Genomic DNA, 18,265 nt, shown 5'->3' with positions numbered 1-18,265 from the left:
CTGCAGACACAGGTCTCTGTGACCTGAGGACCCACTTTACTTTCTGGCATCTCTGGATACACTGACTGGAATTTCTGCAGTCTCTGGCACCACAGACCCTCCAGTCCATGCTCTGATGCACCCACATCCTCATACACACATAGACACATGAGAACCAAGAAAAGAGTAGAAAGAACTTTAATAAGAAAACAGGACAGACTGCTGATCAGGTGCAGAGCATGGCCAAACCAGCAAACTATTTACATGAAACTACTCTTTCCCCCCCTTTATTTTACCACACTTCTTTGTCCTCAAACCACTTTTATCCCCACCTTTAGTTGATGGTTCTGGGATAAGCTCTGGCAAGGCATTATTTGGTCTCCCCCACCTGCTGCTGTTCTCTTTTGAGGTAGCTTTTATCACACAACCTAGGAATTACAGCTGGCCATCTCTCATACTCTGTCACCTTCTCTTCTGCCGAGTAAGGTAAAAAATTATACTTGTGACTTATACCTTATATTTCAGTTTAGCTTTAATCTGTTCTGCATAAGCATGTTCTACGAAAGTATCTCAGGCCTGCTAGAGACTATCTGGATTCAGTTTGTGTTTTCTCATGCCTTTTCTTCACTAGTTGTGTATCTACCCATGGTCTATCACTGCTGTATTAATTCTCTCTGTGCTCCTTTTGTATCAGGAGAACTTACATGAGCACCTATTGGCGATGCCACAGAAAACATTGTCATGTAAACAGAATCCAGGAGACACTGGAATTGCAAATGCCTATAGCTTAGACTGTAAGACAGAAATGCATCACCTCTGAGGTCCTTGATCTCCAACTGAGCAACAGCATCCTCAGGTTCATTCCAAAGCTAAATTTCAGATGGCTTTAGTGTGCCATCATGAAAACTCTTGGAAAACAATAGTATGATCTCTCTTCCTAACTCTCTATTGAGGTTAAACTGGGTCTTATAATAATCCAAATACACTTAAAAAAGAAAAAAATAAAAGTGATTTAATTAGCACAACAGCATGAGGAATATCTATTTGAAATTCATGCTGAATCTCTCTACCTGCTGTGCTTTATTTCAAATTTGAGTGCTTTCATCTTTGTACTATGCTGCACCATTCACACAAAAATCTTGAGGGAGTCTATCCCCCACCTAATTTTACTTTAAAATCATTAGTCCCTGAAAGGGTCTATGAGACGTGTGAACCACACAAAATATATTATGGCTTTTTTTTTCTTGGTTCTTTGCTGAACAACTACTGATTCCTAATGAACAAAGAGGAAATGAAAGTTATTACTAACCAAAGGTTATGGTGATTCACCTAAACATGGAATATCATTAAGCAGGAAAAAAATGAAAGAAATCAGAGTAAATTATTTGATTTGGACCTTATTTCTTGCTTTGAATCTGCAAAAATAAAGTGAAAATAAGATATGTGGCTGACATTCTGTGTTATTGATATGCAATAATAAACAACAGATTTGCATTATTTTTCCTCAGAGTAGTGGAGTGTTTGATGCATGTGGAGGTTTTGTTAAAACTGAAGATTCTAACCAAGTCATGTTCTGACCTTGCAATCTTTACTGATGTTAATGGTCCTTCATCTTCAACGGCAAGTAAATGGGGCTATTGTTATCAATAAATATTAATTCTGCATATACATATAGTACATCCTGTGGTATTTCATCTTGGCTTAGATGAGGATATAAAATTCTAATTACTGAGGAATCCACATGGTATCTTCCTACTCTCCTGGTTAAAAAAAAAACTACCCAAAAAACTAAGTGAGTCAGAAATCTGAAAGAGTTGGTTAGTATAAAGAGGAAATAAGAAGAGGGACCCCAGCAGAGCTGTGATAGACATGAGCAATAATATACGTGATAGCAAAAGGTGGAAACCTGGTTGAGAAATAAAGCACAACTATTAAAAAATAGAGCCAACATGTTTTTCATCCCTTACTGTATATCTGAACCCCCTCCCCTTTCCACCCAAACCACAAATTCCTTCTAGAAACATATGAATTGTATATATCCACCAATGGTGAAAAATAGCAGAACAAACACATCACATCATTTTCTGGAACAGTGGAATTGGTGCACACCCAGCTAAGTGTGTATCAAGTACCGCTGTTCCCACAGCTCTGTTTTCACCTGCCTGTGTGGTACTCCTATAATCATTTCCTGTTTTCTTTCTGTGACTTCCCTGAATTCTACAAATAATGCCTACACACTTTTCCTGTGTGCTGTTTATTTCACCTGTTTTTAATTTGTCTAATATAATTGGAACAAAATGATCAGTCATAAATAAAGGCTTCTGAGCAAATGATGCATAACCCGCCTTAAAAATTATATTTTCAGATGTAATGAAGAAAGCATCCTATTTTTTTTCGTTTGTTTGTTTAATGTTCTGTAAGTGTTCCATTCGGCTACAAAAAAAAAAAAGAGAAATGTGTTCAGTATCAAAAAGCGCTGGTAATTCTTGTAGTGGTTCAGCACAAGGATTTTTAGTGCTTTGTGCTGAAATGGCAATATGAGAATTTGAAATGTTCAGTGACCTGCCAGCTTCAGTTCCATCTACATATTTTGATTTTATAGCACTATTTATATAGTGTATGAAGTAAATCGTACAAAAGTCTAGCTGTTTAACTGTCTACGCAGGCTTTTCATTTCCTTTATGACATTTCTTCATCTATCCCAAAGCTGCTCTTCAGTCTACCATGCAAATACACTTCTAATTATTTTAAGTGAATCTAGTGTTAGCTACAAGTAACAAGGACATAGACTTGCTGGTAATTTGCAATTTCTAAAAGTCTAGTGTCCCTTATCTTCTTCTAAATTTGAAAATCCCTTTCAAAATGATAGTTTTAAACTTCTTTTTATAAAGATCCCATTGGTTAATTAGATTTCTGCATCAGTTGAAGAGCTGTCCAAGGTTTCTGGCTGTGAATAATGCTTTTTGAGTAGAGCCAATTCTGTATTCTCTTCCGAAGTCTGACAGACAGAGGGACTGACAGGCAGATAGAAGCAGTAGTTCTTAAAGTAAGATCACATAATTGCAAGTGATGAAATTACTGGGGATTAGTTGGATAGTGATCTGAAATAAGAGACTGATCTGAGTCAAGAGACCAGTCTTCTAACTCTGTCAATTTGAGTTAGGGAAAAAAAGATTAGTTCACTTTGTTGACTACATGAATATATTCTACCAGGCATTAGCAATGAGAATACTTGTTAGATTGACTTACTACGTTGCAAAAACATGACAATTTGTAAATCTGTGATTGTATTCAGAAACAAGAGAAACTGGGTCATTTCCGTATTGATGGTGCACTCATACTGAAATTTAATACTGAAAGCTTAAACTTTATGTTCCTTTACTAATTTAAAATGTGTTCTCACAGGTAATGTGTTTACCCATTTTGAATATATAACATGAAGTTTGAATTGACAAAGGATCAATTTAGCTTGCAGAGTACAACATGTGGGCTGTGAATTTCTTCTCTAATTTCTTTCTTCTTTAATTTTATCTAATTTCATGGATACTGAAAGCCTCTAGCATAAAAATTTTCCAAATTTCTAACAGGGAGATGATTTTATGTATAAGTTTGAAGAATAATTTGTAGAGAATTGACCTGAAGTATTTTAAAGCTGAAACAATTTTTAAAGTATGATCTGGGAGAGAAAGAGAGAAGGAGTGGGTACTTTCCACCCATACTTCTGTTTTCCATGGTACTCAAAGTTCCCATGATTCTCTATGTGTTTTGGAAAACATACATCATAAATTTATGCCCTGAGAATGTGGTGGAGGTAGCCTGTCCTTCACTTCCATAAAAGCCATCAAAGATCCAAAACTTTAACATTCTTGCTCCAATTAGACTTTTTTTTTTTTTTTTTTTTTTTTTTTTTCGGGTAAGCACTAAAGGCAGAAAAGGTGCAAACTTGTGGTTTATATGACTTGCACTTGCTCATGGCAGATGGAATTGCATATAAACTTTTATGAGTTCCTGTACATGTTGTCTCCCACTGGAGTTCCACCTGTGGTATCCCATCCTCAGAGTTTAATAGGATAATATAGTCCCAATGGCACTCAGAAAGTGAAAATGCACTTTTGGAGTGCTTCAGTGACCTTGACTGCACGAGGTAGGTGGGCCCATTTCAGCAGCTGCCAAAACATCAGCTCTATAAAAGGACTGAGGTGCCCATCCCAAACTGATGATTTAAGAAATTTTAATTAATCTCAACTCCAGAGCACTGCTGCTTACTACTGTGTTCTGCATATTTTCACTGTCAGCTGCCAACATTTTAGCTCAGCAAAGGCTAGGCATTGATAGCTGACTACAATAAAATAAAAATTATTTTCTCCATTTAAGTTCATAATAACAACTAATGTAAAAAACTGTAATTTCTGCTCCCTCCTCTTCCCAGTCCTCTTGAATATTTTACTGGTGGAACTGTTGGAGAAGATTTAAGTGTCAGTCTGCTCAGCATTTTACTCCCAGGTCATCACTGCATTTATTTCATATAAACGATGCTCAGCGTTGTTCATGCCTATTCCATATTGTTTAAAACTGATCTCATCATTTCCTCAGCTTTCTGTTCCCCCCAGTGTGTCTGGAGTTCTGATTAGTAATTTACCACAGAGTTCTATAACAGTGAATACTCTACTGCTGCTGTTAATTAAATCTGTATGGTTAACTATTCACTCACAAGAGACAATCATTGCAGCAAGATATTGTCAGGCCTGAGGCTTTGCACTAATAGAATCTGTACATATCCCAGAGGTGATATGTTCTGTATCTGTAGAGGAAGCAGTGAGCCAGAGCTTCTAATATAACCAGCCTGTGATTCGGTGAATGAATGCCAAGGGGACAAGCTTCAAAAGATTATGTTCCTAAGACTGAAAGATGGGCAGAATAAAAGCAAAACAATACGAATATTTCATCGTTCTTGGTATAATGCAATCTTATAACCTGAGATTTTGTCCATGTTTCTTTTAACTTTAATTTGGGACACATGACTGACATGGAGTGCTTTAAATTGTTAAAATTAATCATTTAGAGGAATGTCATACACAGTGAAGGGTATTGTTATATTAGGAGCATAGATGAATTGAGGATACACATAGTAAAGGTGGTTTATAGCACAATACCGAAGCATTGCATAAAGGAGCTTTAAAGAAACTACTGACAATTTGCCATCAGTTAGTTCCAGTAGTGACCCACAAAACATTCTCTTGTCAGATAATGATAGCTTTTGCCATACTCAAGGTATTGTCTAATATGTGTCAGGAGGTTATGCCCATCATAGGAAAAATGAAAAATTTTAAAGGTTACTATTGTCTTCATTAGATCCATCACATTAACAAAGGGACTGTTGCCTCCAGCAGGCAATTGCTGCCTCATGAACTCTGCACATGATTGCTGCAGTACAGGCATCTGCAACCAGATCCAGTCTGTTGTTAGGAGGGAACGCCTTTTGTCATGAATTAACATTAACTTGATTACACAGATGGTTTAGGTACTATAAAAAGCATAGGTTTTCTTCTATAGGGAAAGTTATAAAAACTACATATTATATTTGAGTCTAGAAAGTGAGCGATTAAAACTGGTTTTCTTCATACAGATGTAGTTATCTTTATGTATACACATGTATGTATGTATGGGGATATATAATAACTAATGAAACAATAATTGTTATAATCCTATAACTGGTCAGTAGGCAATGGAAATTGTTATCTCAAACTCTGGAATAAGTAGTGAAGTTAAACTATGTTTTTTCAGGTCTATATAAAGCTATCACATGCAATGCTTTATCTATTCAGAGAACCATTTTTACCAGGTATATAAACATCACTGTATTAATTGTTAATAATCTGTTTTCCTTGTTTAATAAATAAGGATGAACAGGTTGAGAACAAAACAGGATTAGGGAACAGCAACAGGGAACAGGTTTGTTCCACATACATAAGTATGTCTAAATACAGATAAGAAATAGTAATGTATATACATAATTAATAATATTTATGATATATTAAAAATACCTGGTGATTAGTTATACATCTCTAAAGAAGAAGACAGCTAGACTTGTAGACATTAGAAAACTTGAAAAATGAGAAAGTTTGCTGCAAGCAAGTGATGGCCTGAATTTGTGGTATCAAATGTCAACCATTTAAACCTTAGATGGCTAATTGAAACTGGTGTACCTAAGCCACATCAGTAACCACTGCTGTAAGCATCTCAAGATCTGTCACACTTATTGTAGGCTCTTATTTTAGGGCTTAGTGGTTATGGCTCTTTCTACACCTTTCTGTCACTGCAGTGGTTAGCACTGCCACTTGAACACCACACTGCTCATGATAACAAAGTACAGGCAATTGGTATGATTACCCTTGTGAACTCTCAACAGTTTCAGAATTTGCTCCTGTTCAGGCACTGGAAGATCTTCAGCAAGTTAAGATTTTGATCACTGAGTTGAACCAGAGATGATTCACTGAGGTACTTCGATGTCAGTGGCTACACCTCAAAGTGGCTCTGTTGCAAATAAAAATTGCCAAGGGGAAGTTGCTGCTGATATGAAGCAAATAAAACAAAGAAGAAAAGAGTAGCTTTGATGATTTAATAATTTAGGTTTACTATCAGGATCTTGTAAAATTGTTGCAGGTGCTGGGATGGGGACTGTGTGTGCTTCTGAGTGTTGGTAAGAAGTGGAGCTCAGTACTTCCTACCATGTCTATTTTTAATGCATGCACATTTCAGAGCACATTGTAAAGAAAGACTGGTAGGCAGAGACTCTGCAGGAGATTTGGTCACAGTCACTGCATCGTATGTGGATTCTGCTTCTCTGGTGCAGGAAAGCCAACATCACTTGAGAAAGGCAGTGAATATATATTTAAGAACCACTTAATGATACACATGCCAAAAAGAGTATTTCCTGACTTATGACTATGACATATAACATATATTAAACGTTGCATAAGCCCAAACAGAAATTTTGCGGAGAAATTATTTGTTTTACAATTCTTCTTTTCAGAAGTGGTCTCTGTAAAATTTTATTTGGTGGGATAAGCACTCAGAATCACTCCTAGTGGAACACAGTCTGGGGAAACTCAAACCCTGTGGTCTTCATGAATACCAGTGAGAATGAGGCAAGGAGATTTCTAAGATGCAGGAGAAATTCTAGTGATAAATTACAACTGAAAATTACTCAGAATTTTGTTTACCCAATGTCAGTGTTTATACATAAATTGGCAAAATTAATCTTTCATGTTTGATGAGTAACATTGCTTTTCCTTAAAAGGCTTTTGAGTTCTAGTAATCTGCAAAACCTTCAGAGGTCACGCATTTCCAAGATGTTGAGCTGTGACCTCCAGGTCCCAGAAACACAACCTAGTCCCTGCGTTTGTTTCATAAATCATAACTCTGAACCAGTTCCCAAAGGATGTTTTCCAGCACACTAATTCAACACAGAAATTCTTAGCTAAAGCAAAAGTTCTCTTCTGCTCCCCCTCATTATACAGGAGGCAAAAGTAAGACATTCCTCTCTTAAAAAATAAAAAAATAAATAAATGAAAGGAAGCTTCTGAGTACAAGGGGAAAAACATGACTTAGTGAAATTGTTAATAAATGCTTTGTGAAATAGCTGTGCTTTGTGGAAAGATGGCAGAGTAAAAGGAACTTAGCTTGATTACAGCAATTTAAAAAATAGTTCACAAACCAAAAATTAGTTAAAAGTTTTGCATTTAAGCTCATAAATACATTTCTGCAAACCAAACAGAGAAATCCCCAAGAGAAATCAATCATTTCTTAGGTGCTATCAGTTACTTCCAGTATAATGATCTCTACTTGCTTTGTTTGTATATTATGATGTACAAAGAAGGCAAAATGAGGTTTTTTTCGATCTCTTTGTCATTGACTAGCAAGATTTGTTAATTATTTTTTTTCTATCCCTCTAATTTAAAAAGCAGGATGACAAACTGAGAAATGAGTGAAGGATGAAAAAGAGGAACAGTATCACTTTGCAGTTTAGCTGAGAGGTTGAGACAGCAAATCCCATATATCCACAATATAACAGCTTGTTATTTTTTTCTGGCATCCATTCTTGCTCTTCTACCTCATAAACTTACATCTTCTATGTTTTAAAAGAAATGCAAAAACAGATGATGGAGTTTGTTTAATGAGAGACTCAGAATTTCAGTAGGATTCTGAAAAGTAAATAAATATGCCAAGATCTCATTCCCATCAGCAATGAGTTACCATACCCAGAGTTACCATACCCAGAGTTCAGTCTCATCATTCCTTAACAATGTGAACTATTTACTTGACATTCATGTAGCCATTGGACTCCATCCTCTCTGATTTTTCTGTGAAAACATAACTTTTGAGTGTTGAGCTTCATTTTGGATATTGCTCAGAACCTGCTTATAGTATTGCCATTTTTAAAAGAAGAATTACTTATGTCCTATTCTTGAAGCATTTATTCAGTTGTAACTTATGACTAATTGAGTATCAAGTAGTACATCAATGAGTTTATAAGTTTCCAATTCAGAGGAATTATCATGATGGATCACTAGCAGGTTCCTTGTGGACCAGTATCGTCTAATCTAGAAGAGCTGTATCAAGTGCTTCACTGAAAGGTACAAAGAAACTAAAAGTGCACATGAAACGGCATAACCTCTAAACAGTTTCCTACAGTTTTTTTCTCTTTTCCAAAATGTCTATTTTTTCATTTTACTATCTTGTCTTTTAAAGAAGACACTACTAATTTCTATATAAACTTCATCTTCTTGGACATCACCACTAGAGAAAGGAGCAACTTTCATATTGCCTCCAAGAAGGTTTCTTTCCTGTGTCATATCTGATTTGCTTAGGCAAGTGGTTAGATCCATCTGTAGAATTGTCCCATGCAATAACATCAAAGTATTTGCTATATAATTCCAGGAATTTTCTTCGTGATCTGTCAAACAGCGAGAAAAAAGCCCCCCTGCTGGTTTTGAGTTGAGAACAAGGAAGATTATGGAATTTCAATGAGAAGAGCATAAACTCTGTAGACTCCTCCTTTTGGAGCATTCATGCTGAACTTCAGGCAGGCAAATGGAGTTCCTGATTCAGGATTGTGTCTACCCACAACTTTTGCTACAGATACTGGATAGAAAGGGAGGGGTACCTCCAAAGTTTGGTCCAGATCTGGGATGCTCTGAGCTCCTTTCCAGAATGGTTTGATTTTTTTTTCCTGATTAGCTAGGCAGAAAACCAAGGCAAGAACTGTCATGATGACTTGGAAGAGTAAGGGAGGATACAAACAGAAGCTACCTAAAACCAACTTCTGCAATAGTTTGGTGAATTCTTCTACATTCCTTGGTTCAGTATGCATTAATAATGTCAAGAGGTCTCAAAATGTCAAAATTTTAGTTTTATGTCTCTCTGATTAAGTGATGTTTTTAAAGTAATGAAAAATTTTAAAAAGGAAAGAGGGATATTAGTATCTCTTATTACATTGCCCAGTTATCTCTAATTAAGAACTGTTTTGAGATCCATTCAGCACACTTACTGTAGCAGGCAGAGTATTGAAAGAAGGCAGGAAAAAAAGCAGTATGGGAAGATTCAAACTAGAATGAAAATTAAAGCCTTTTGGTCTCTGATATCTGGTATTAAAAAAAAAGCCCATATGCAAGAATTTGAAAGGGAAACATGAACACTAACAAAATGAAAGTCTTACTGATATAAGGTGAAGGGAGTATGTAGCTGGTGGGATACAGAAATGAAAAGTGGTACACAGCAAATGGTACCAGGCTTGAGAGACTGCTGGACTCAGTGGCTAGGTAGAAAGGCATGTTGCTCAGCTGGATCATTGATTGTCTCACTAAGGTGGCAGCAAAACAAAACTTTCATGAAAAGCTGACACACTGACAAAAAATCTCCAGTATTAAAATAACATTATCTAGGAAGTGCAATGAAGAATATAAAATTAAGAAATGTCTGAATTCAGATTGATAATGTAATCTAAACTGTGCCTCAATGTCCCTTTGTTTTATGATGGTTCTTAATTGCATGGTGCCATATACCCTGATGTAGCCTATATAAATTAGAAACTTAAGGAAACACCTAAAATTCAAGTGTAGTTATTCAACATTGTGCTGATAGCCTGTCAGGAGGCAGGTAACTTTCATATATGATTCTGCCACTGCAGGAGCTGAACGGTCCCTGAGGTGGCCTCTTTCATTCCACTGACCTTGGAAAAAGTGGCAAGTGGAGGCACCTCAATTAAATGCCTGCAGCATGATGGCATGAATAATGGCAGGGACAGGGCTGATTCGGTTCAGGGAGGCATTTGTCAGAATGAACGGTGCAGATTTAATGAGCAACTAATCGATATTTGGTATTCTCACTGCTGGTAAGTGAGTGAGCACATACAATCTTTACTGAACACATCTAATTTTGCTATCCATGTAGAATAATTAATCTCCTCATTAGTATTTCCACGGTGCTTCTCACTGAAGTATCTGACCTACTCCTAAAAATAATTGGTGCGTCTCCTTAGCACCCTGTGAAATATGACACACAGAGACAAAGACTCAGGATATGTGATGCACAGCACTCTAACATCTAAGAGTTATCTACCAGATCCACAGTAAGTTCAAATGGCTGAACTATACCCTCATGTCAATTTACATTCAACAGAATACAATGAGTGCACATTTGCCAGGACACTGAGTGTTAGGAGACCTAAGCTTATCAGTTAGATACTACAGAGACATGGATAGGCATGTCTGAAATTATCTTAGGTGGCAGACTTAGGGATTCAGAAAGACTTCTCTGTGAAACCCTTTTTTGTGCTTACACACATAGCTTATTCTCTTGGCCAGGTATTTAGAATGTTCACCTCAAGAACCAGCACACCCTATAACTAGAGACTGAAAACATGAGCCACAGCATCTCAGATTACCATAAAGGCTATATTTTAAAGGATTGCATATGGGAATACCTGTCAGTGGTCTAAATACCAGACTCATTGACTGAGAAGGACATTAGAGGGAACACATACCAGAAGATCAGCATAGTTAGGCTCAGGAGCCTAACCTTTTGAATCCCAAAGGACTCTAGTTAGGCCTTTTGACTACTGTCTTGGTTGAAATTTATCCTTAGCAGGACCTTTCCTTGAAGCCTTCTCTGTCTGTGGCTATCTCAGGTACCTTAGCAAGGTAGGCAGGATTGTCCTGCATTGCTCCTAAATTCAGCCTAGGAGGCATTTCAGACACTACTGCCTGAGAGGTTAAAGCTGCAAAGTGTCACTACCTGCTATTAATTGAAGAATAAGACCATTCATGTGTGAAGCTATTCCAGGGTAGTGTAACTGGTTGCCCTGTGGTCAGTTTTTCACCTGTCCCTTCCCTTCTGCACCTGGAATAAATAAAGGCAGCAATCTTCTAGGCAAAAGTTTTTTTTTTATTAAAAAGTTCTTTTGTCCCCTTGGGAGCTCTATTTTCTTAGACAGGAACCCTCTTTGTTCACATAGTTCTGCCACTAATTTCACTGTTACAGTGTTTTCTTCTGCCTACAACTATTTTCTCACCATTTACCAGCTCCTGACAAAACACATTGCCCAGAAATATTCCCTGCTCTGGCTCATAGTTTCAGTTTTTCACCAGCTAGGTCTCTGCTCCCCAATGAGTATCACATTTAATTTAATTAAAATTATTTAATTTAATTTAATTAATCTTTCCCAGCTGACCAGATCTGGTGTGCTCTCCTGCATTTGCTGGTTCTGAAGCTCTTCCCTATATCAAAGATGATGCGAGTTCTAGTATTAGCTTCCTACTGGTATGTTCCTTTTCCAACCTTCTTTTGACTGCAAAACCAAAAAAAAGATACCAGGTCTATCTGTGTTAATGACAACTCATTGTACTATCACTGGAAACAATGGCTTAATTATGAGAGCTATGAAAATTAACAATTTTATCCTATGCATATCCGTATCAACCAACATTTGCACTTCCCTGGTGTAAAAAAACATGGAAGAAAGAGTGTTGAAAAGTTCTCAGCATAGACAATGATATTTTTATAGTATGATCAGGGTTGTAGAAAGAGGATATAGAATTTGTGATATAGAGAACACCAAGAATATTGCCTTCAGAGTTCAGTAAGTGGGATTATCACCCTAATCCTTTTCAGGTAGATATACTGAGCTCAATGCCATTAGCTATATTGTGTGAGTCTCTGGGAAAAAAAGAAATCCTGTGAAATTGAGGGTTTGCTTAACATGAAAGGCTGCTTACATCTGACCCATATAGCCATAAATTGCAAAATGCTTCATAAAGCACTTCACCTTAGCTCTTACTGCTGGAAAATCCTTAGCTGCATTTAGGAGACATCCTTTCAAAAGGTTGTTATAGAATACATTGGGACCATGTAGAAGCAATTGTACCATAAACAGTACTAAAATAATGGGAAGAACAGAGAGAGGAATGTGAACAAGTATTAACCTGTGTACTCTGATGATGAATAAAATGCTGTAACCTCTCACTTCTCACCAGTTCTATTCAAGTGTTTAGACTTAGATGGAAATCTGGAGATTAAAATCTGAAGATTATGGATTTTTTTAGTTATAGAAGTTTGTCATTTTTAGCCAAAAAAAGCCCTCAGGCAATTTGGCATCCATATTAAATGAGAAAAGTGGTTACTGCTCTAACAACATTTCTAGGTCATAATTTCAGCTAGTTGTGATTTTTTTTTAAACAAAAAAAGGTCTAAAAGCACTAGTATGAATTCATTGAAATGCTTGAATTAGCTCTTTAACTATTGCAGATAATGAAAATTATTTTGACATTTCTGAATGTAGAAAAAGTTATTCCTTCTCCTATATTAAATTTTAAAGGCAGTTTTCATCAGGTTTTTAGTATTCCTAGAAATGATTAATGAACATATATATACATACATCCATGCATATTAAAAACCAATATTTTATACTGATAGGATTTAATCACAGGTTTATACATCAGTATTCTGCATACGGTGAGTTCAAAGTGGAATGATTTGTTTCCTTTGGTCTCTCATTGTATAATAGAGCTCTATAAAGGCCCTAGCGAGAGTTAATCTAAAGAGCTAATAATTTAATGCATGTAAACTGCTAATACTTGTCTGATGGTGTTTTATTCCAGAAAATATAGTTATGATAAATTATTCCAGGAATTACTTGATACTATTTGCTTATATTTGCCATTATCCAGTTAATATATTATTTGGCAATTATTTTCATGATTCAATTCTATAATTAATGAAGTTTTATTATGCAAGTGATGTGTTTAATGAATAGCATCAGTATTCAGGGGATAGATTCTTAGTGATTATTAACATGGTGTATCCCAACATTGTTTCATACCAAAACAATATAGAAGACTTAAATGACCAGCAAACCTTATTTTTTGTACATCCTGGTTCTGAGCATTTTTGAACAGGTTGTGCTTAGAATTGTTTTCACAGTGGTTCAGAGCTCTTTTTTTTTACCTGAGAAGTCCCTAACCCTCTCTTGCATTTTGAGTGATTTAAAGACTTTTGATTTTAAAGATTCAATCAATATTACTCTCAACAGCTTAGAGATTCTGACACTTAGATAGGTTCCTCCTGAAGCCAGAAATAAGACAAGTAGTCAGCCTGGTGTTAACAGCTTAGCAAAGAACAGTGAATTCTTTACTTTATGCCCAGATGCCTGGCAGGTCTGTTCACAGGCAGAGAAAGAACTGGAGCACAGAACTCTCAAGGCAGAAACTCTTACCTGTCACCCATCTGAAGAGGAAATGAAGGTTCTATGTGCTATCCTAGAGGAATGTCAAGCCAGGCCTGGACTGGGATGCCATTCCTTTTGTGTAATGTGGGAAAGCGTTCACACTTCTGTGTGCCATATGCAGCCAGAGCAGCATGGACTTGGAGTTTTCAGTAATTTATAAAGCAAGCTCATTGCAGTTTCAAAATCAACACCCACAAACATTGTTCTTCACTAAAGCTCCAGTGGCCACCTCTTTGTTTCTGTTCAGTAATCAGATTTTTCTACTGTACTAATTTAAATTTTTTTTCCTCTTAATAGCTGTCTTTTGTACTGAAATTTTCTGTTTAAGAATTTCTCCTCAATATAAGTCTCTGAGTTTCACTCTCTCCTTACTCCCCTTTCACAGTGTTCTTTCTCTTCCCCTCTCCCTCCCTCCTTTCCTATATTACTCTTTTCCATCTAGATCCCTCTCACTTTCTTCAATGCTTTATCATGTAATGTAATGGAGTGTAATGGAGTTGTAATGGAGTGTAATGGAATCTACTCTACTCTACTCTAATCTAATCTAATCTAATCTAATCTAATCTAATCTAATCTAAACTACTTTGCTCCCTAAGTATATTTCCATTTTTTACTACCTACTATCAACTCTCATCTCCTTGAATGGGATGAGAGCACGAATTCTGTCACTCTTTAAATACAGAGGCTGAGAATCTCTAACAGTCACAACATGCGGATGTTACTCTCAGAAGAGTTTGCCAGCAGCTTTGAGTATGCTATGGTTAACATGAGCTTCTTGAAAGTATTCACTGTCCTGGTGATAAAAAAATATCTAAAAGGAAGACATATAGAGAAAATTTTCCTCAATTTGTTGTTGTTGGAGGTTTTTTTGTTTGTTTTGGGTTGGGTTTTTGTGGCAAAATGTGTCCTTTCTAAGTGAAATATAATGTAGGAAATGTGGTAAGAATTATACACTACAGCAGGGAAGGAACGTCTTAAAATCAATTTCAATTTAAAAAGAAGTGTGCTTATGTATGTGTATACATATAAATATAAAATATTAGAGAAACTTCATTGTTAAAAAAGGCTTCAGGAAATATTTAATGATATCTTCTTTTTCATATAATCTTTCAAATTGCTTCCTAACTTCTTTGAGGTTTGATTTGCTAAGACATTATGCCTGAGAACATAAAATAAAAAATGAACCTCACTATTTCAGTTACAGCAATAACACAATTGTTCTCTTTCAAGATGGACAATGAGCAGAACCAGCAGTACTCTGAAGTGTGCCCAAGTGTGCCCAAGAAGCACATTAAGACGACATGAGCTGGATGGTGTCCAGAGCTGCATGCCAAGCATGGGGGGGCAGAGCTTGTGCTCAGGTGGGCTCAGCTCCACTCAGACAGCAAAGGGCACATGATTAATTCTGAGAGCATAAAAAGGACACTCTTCTAAGATTTAAAGTAAAATACAAAAAGAGTGATGCAAAATGACAGATAAATTCATAACTCTTCAAAATAGCTTCTCAGAGATTCCAACAAACAGGGTTAATTTAGGTGAGGATATATAAATACATATACTTTACCAAATTCCTATGGGACACCTTTTGGTTCTTTCAGGCTGAATATTTTTTCAGTGCAAGAGTCACAGATGGCAGTACCTTTACATGAGAAATCAGTGAATTACTTGAAAGCAGTGCCTATGGAATTGTGATTAAATGATGTGTTTAATCATTCAGTGTTGTATTTTATTGCTCTCAAAAAGAATGATGTTTCTTTAGAATGGAGATGGCAGCACAAAAAATTTGCAAGGCAAAGACATGCAAACCTATCCTATCCCATCCTACCCCATCCCATCCTATGTAGGTTTGTAAACTTATGTTTTAATCTCAGTGTGCCTGAAACCTTCCTGAGAGGTATTTGTTACTGTGAATATGCATCAGCCACATACAGTTTGTTGTCCTCTCCCCTTCCAGAGAAACAGCACAGATGTAGCAGTATAAAGTAAGGACTCTGACTTTTCCAGAGTTTTAGCCGTTCTTCCTTCATTACTTTTTAAAATGTACATCTTGTGATGTATTTGTTAGAGAGGGCAAGGTAAAAGAAATGCATTCTGTACTGGGGCAGCATCAGACGAGCTCTGTGATGACACATTTTTTCTGAAGAGTGTGGGCATTAGGTAGGGAGAGCAGGGAGTGCAGCTTTGCATCAGCCACTAAGAAATGCACATCACCTGCATTGATGAATTTTATTGTTGCTGTTGAATGTTTTCTTATACATGAAGACAAGAGCGATAGAAGATGCTTATAATTTCCGAGGTGTAGATTTTTGTTCTCCTGGTTAATTAAATATTGTTATATATAAATTAAGTATTTTGCAGAATGGAAACCACATTTACTCTTATGAGGGACCAGATCTGACAATCCAGCATCTGGTACATACTCCATTTGACAAAAATTATTAAAGGAGATACAGTTACTGTAAAGGTATTAGTATTTCTCTGTGGACTTCATTTGCACAGTCTGTTGCTGCTTCTGCACAGAACGCAGAATAAAGGCAGATCAGTGGGGGAGGCTTGATGTAGAAAGTAGGGCTGTTTCATCCAGATGCTCTGCTTTATGAATACAGTTACACTTCTGCAGTGTCTGCTGAATGATGTGCTCTACTATGTGGATTTATCAGTTTCAGAGCATGGTATTCTGTCCACAAACTCAACTGCAAAGATTCAAAAAATGTCTGTGTTCTATATCCTTCTTCCATGGAAAAGCACTGGAAAACAAGCTTCATGTGCTCATGATGGCCTCTGCTGCTGGGAGATACATGGCTGCATTTGGTGCTATTTTGAATTTCTTAGGCATTGAAGACATCACCTCAAGCTACCTCATTAACCACTGCCCACCTGGGGTCAGGATTTTGCCTCCAATATGGGATGAAGCCTATGGCTCAGTAGCTGAGGAGAGAATATTCCTGAATCTTCAGAGCCCGATTTCTGACACCAGTGATTAGTGCAAAAACACTCCCGGAGTGTGGTCTGAACTCTGACCACATAGATGTATAAATGCAACCCTAGTTTAATCATCTCTCATGAGAGACTCATTAGGTGATCTTGCTCAGGCTGCGAATCATCTTGCTATTAGGACTCTGCAGTGAAGGACTGATTCAAACACACCCCATTTTCATGGTGAATGCTGATCACACATTGAAAATACAATTAATTTATGTGGGAGTTCTCAGTGGCAGGGACAAGAGGGAAAGATTGGGGTGGGGTTTCTTATCAGGCGCTTCCCTGGAGGAGGGATTCAAACCCCTTGGCACTTTCATGTTGATGATTAGACACAGTCTGAAAGGAGAGGCTGTTCAGTTACTAAGATCCAGTGACTTCCATAGTACTGACAAATGCCATCAGATGTCTGTACTCAGTTACGGTGGGAAAAATCAAGTTATTATATTCATATTTTATAATTCAACTTGAGGAGGGAGTTGAGGTGTAATAAGAAATCTCTGGATTATTTATATTCAACTGTTTTCCAATTAAAAATACATTAAGAGTCTAGGTAGCTTTTATTGCCTGTGTGCAAATATGTATGCACTTAGAAGGCAAAAAAAGATGCATTTGCAAAACTCAACTATATTTCTAAATTTTCCCAAGATTGATGATATAAATAGTTACTACAGCACTGAAGCATCTAAATTCTGTGGCAGTCAGTTTTTCTGTAATCAAGAATTCTCTTTGTGCTGTTCCTTATTTCGTACTGATGAACTTGGGACTGCTACAATTGCTGTTAACAAATGGAAGGAGATGGACATCTATAAAGCATGGTGTCATTTACCCTTCTCTTGTCTTCTCTCAGGGTGCTTCTGGAGAAGATAATACATTTAACACTGTTCTTGTGATGAATGGTGATGCTCTGGAATACTTTCTGATGAGAATAAAAATTACTTAAAAATTTTTCCTGTGTCTTATTATGTATTCTGACAGAACTCAATTTTAGAAGGCAAGAAATCCTACTACAAGCAAAAACTGTTGCTTGTTGGATTTTATTTTAATCACATAAATAGAAAGCTAAGCACTGTTATGGCAAGACAGAGAGACAGGATCTCTCTGAGGTTTACCCAATTTCCTGTTACAATTGTAAATTGATTGCTTTCCATGGTAAATACACTGGGGTATTTTCTAGGAAAAGAACAACAATTCTTTCCTGATAGCTTACAGATGTCTGGTGCTCATTTGAAGCTCAGCAAGACCAGATTATAAATGGCAAGGCACCAAGCTTATTTTCAGCATGAAGCTAATAATACATAATAATGATAAGGTCAGGTGTATACAATGGAATACACATATTTCTCTAAAAGAAGGCTTCAGTACTTCTGTGGCGACTGCTTTTTTTAATTACTTCCCTATAGGCCACATGAAGAAAATTGGAATGCTAAAGTGAAATTTTTACTGTGAATCTCTACAGATACAAAATATATTCCTTGAAATCACATAATTGAAATAATTGTGTATGAGTTTGCAGCACTGGCT

The sequence above is a fragment of the Heliangelus exortis genome, chromosome 1, assembly GCF_036169615.1.
Source record: "Heliangelus exortis chromosome 1, bHelExo1.hap1, whole genome shotgun sequence".
Taxonomy (NCBI): Eukaryota; Metazoa; Chordata; class Aves; order Apodiformes; family Trochilidae; genus Heliangelus; species Heliangelus exortis.
Note: the sequence above shows the minus strand (reverse complement) of the source record.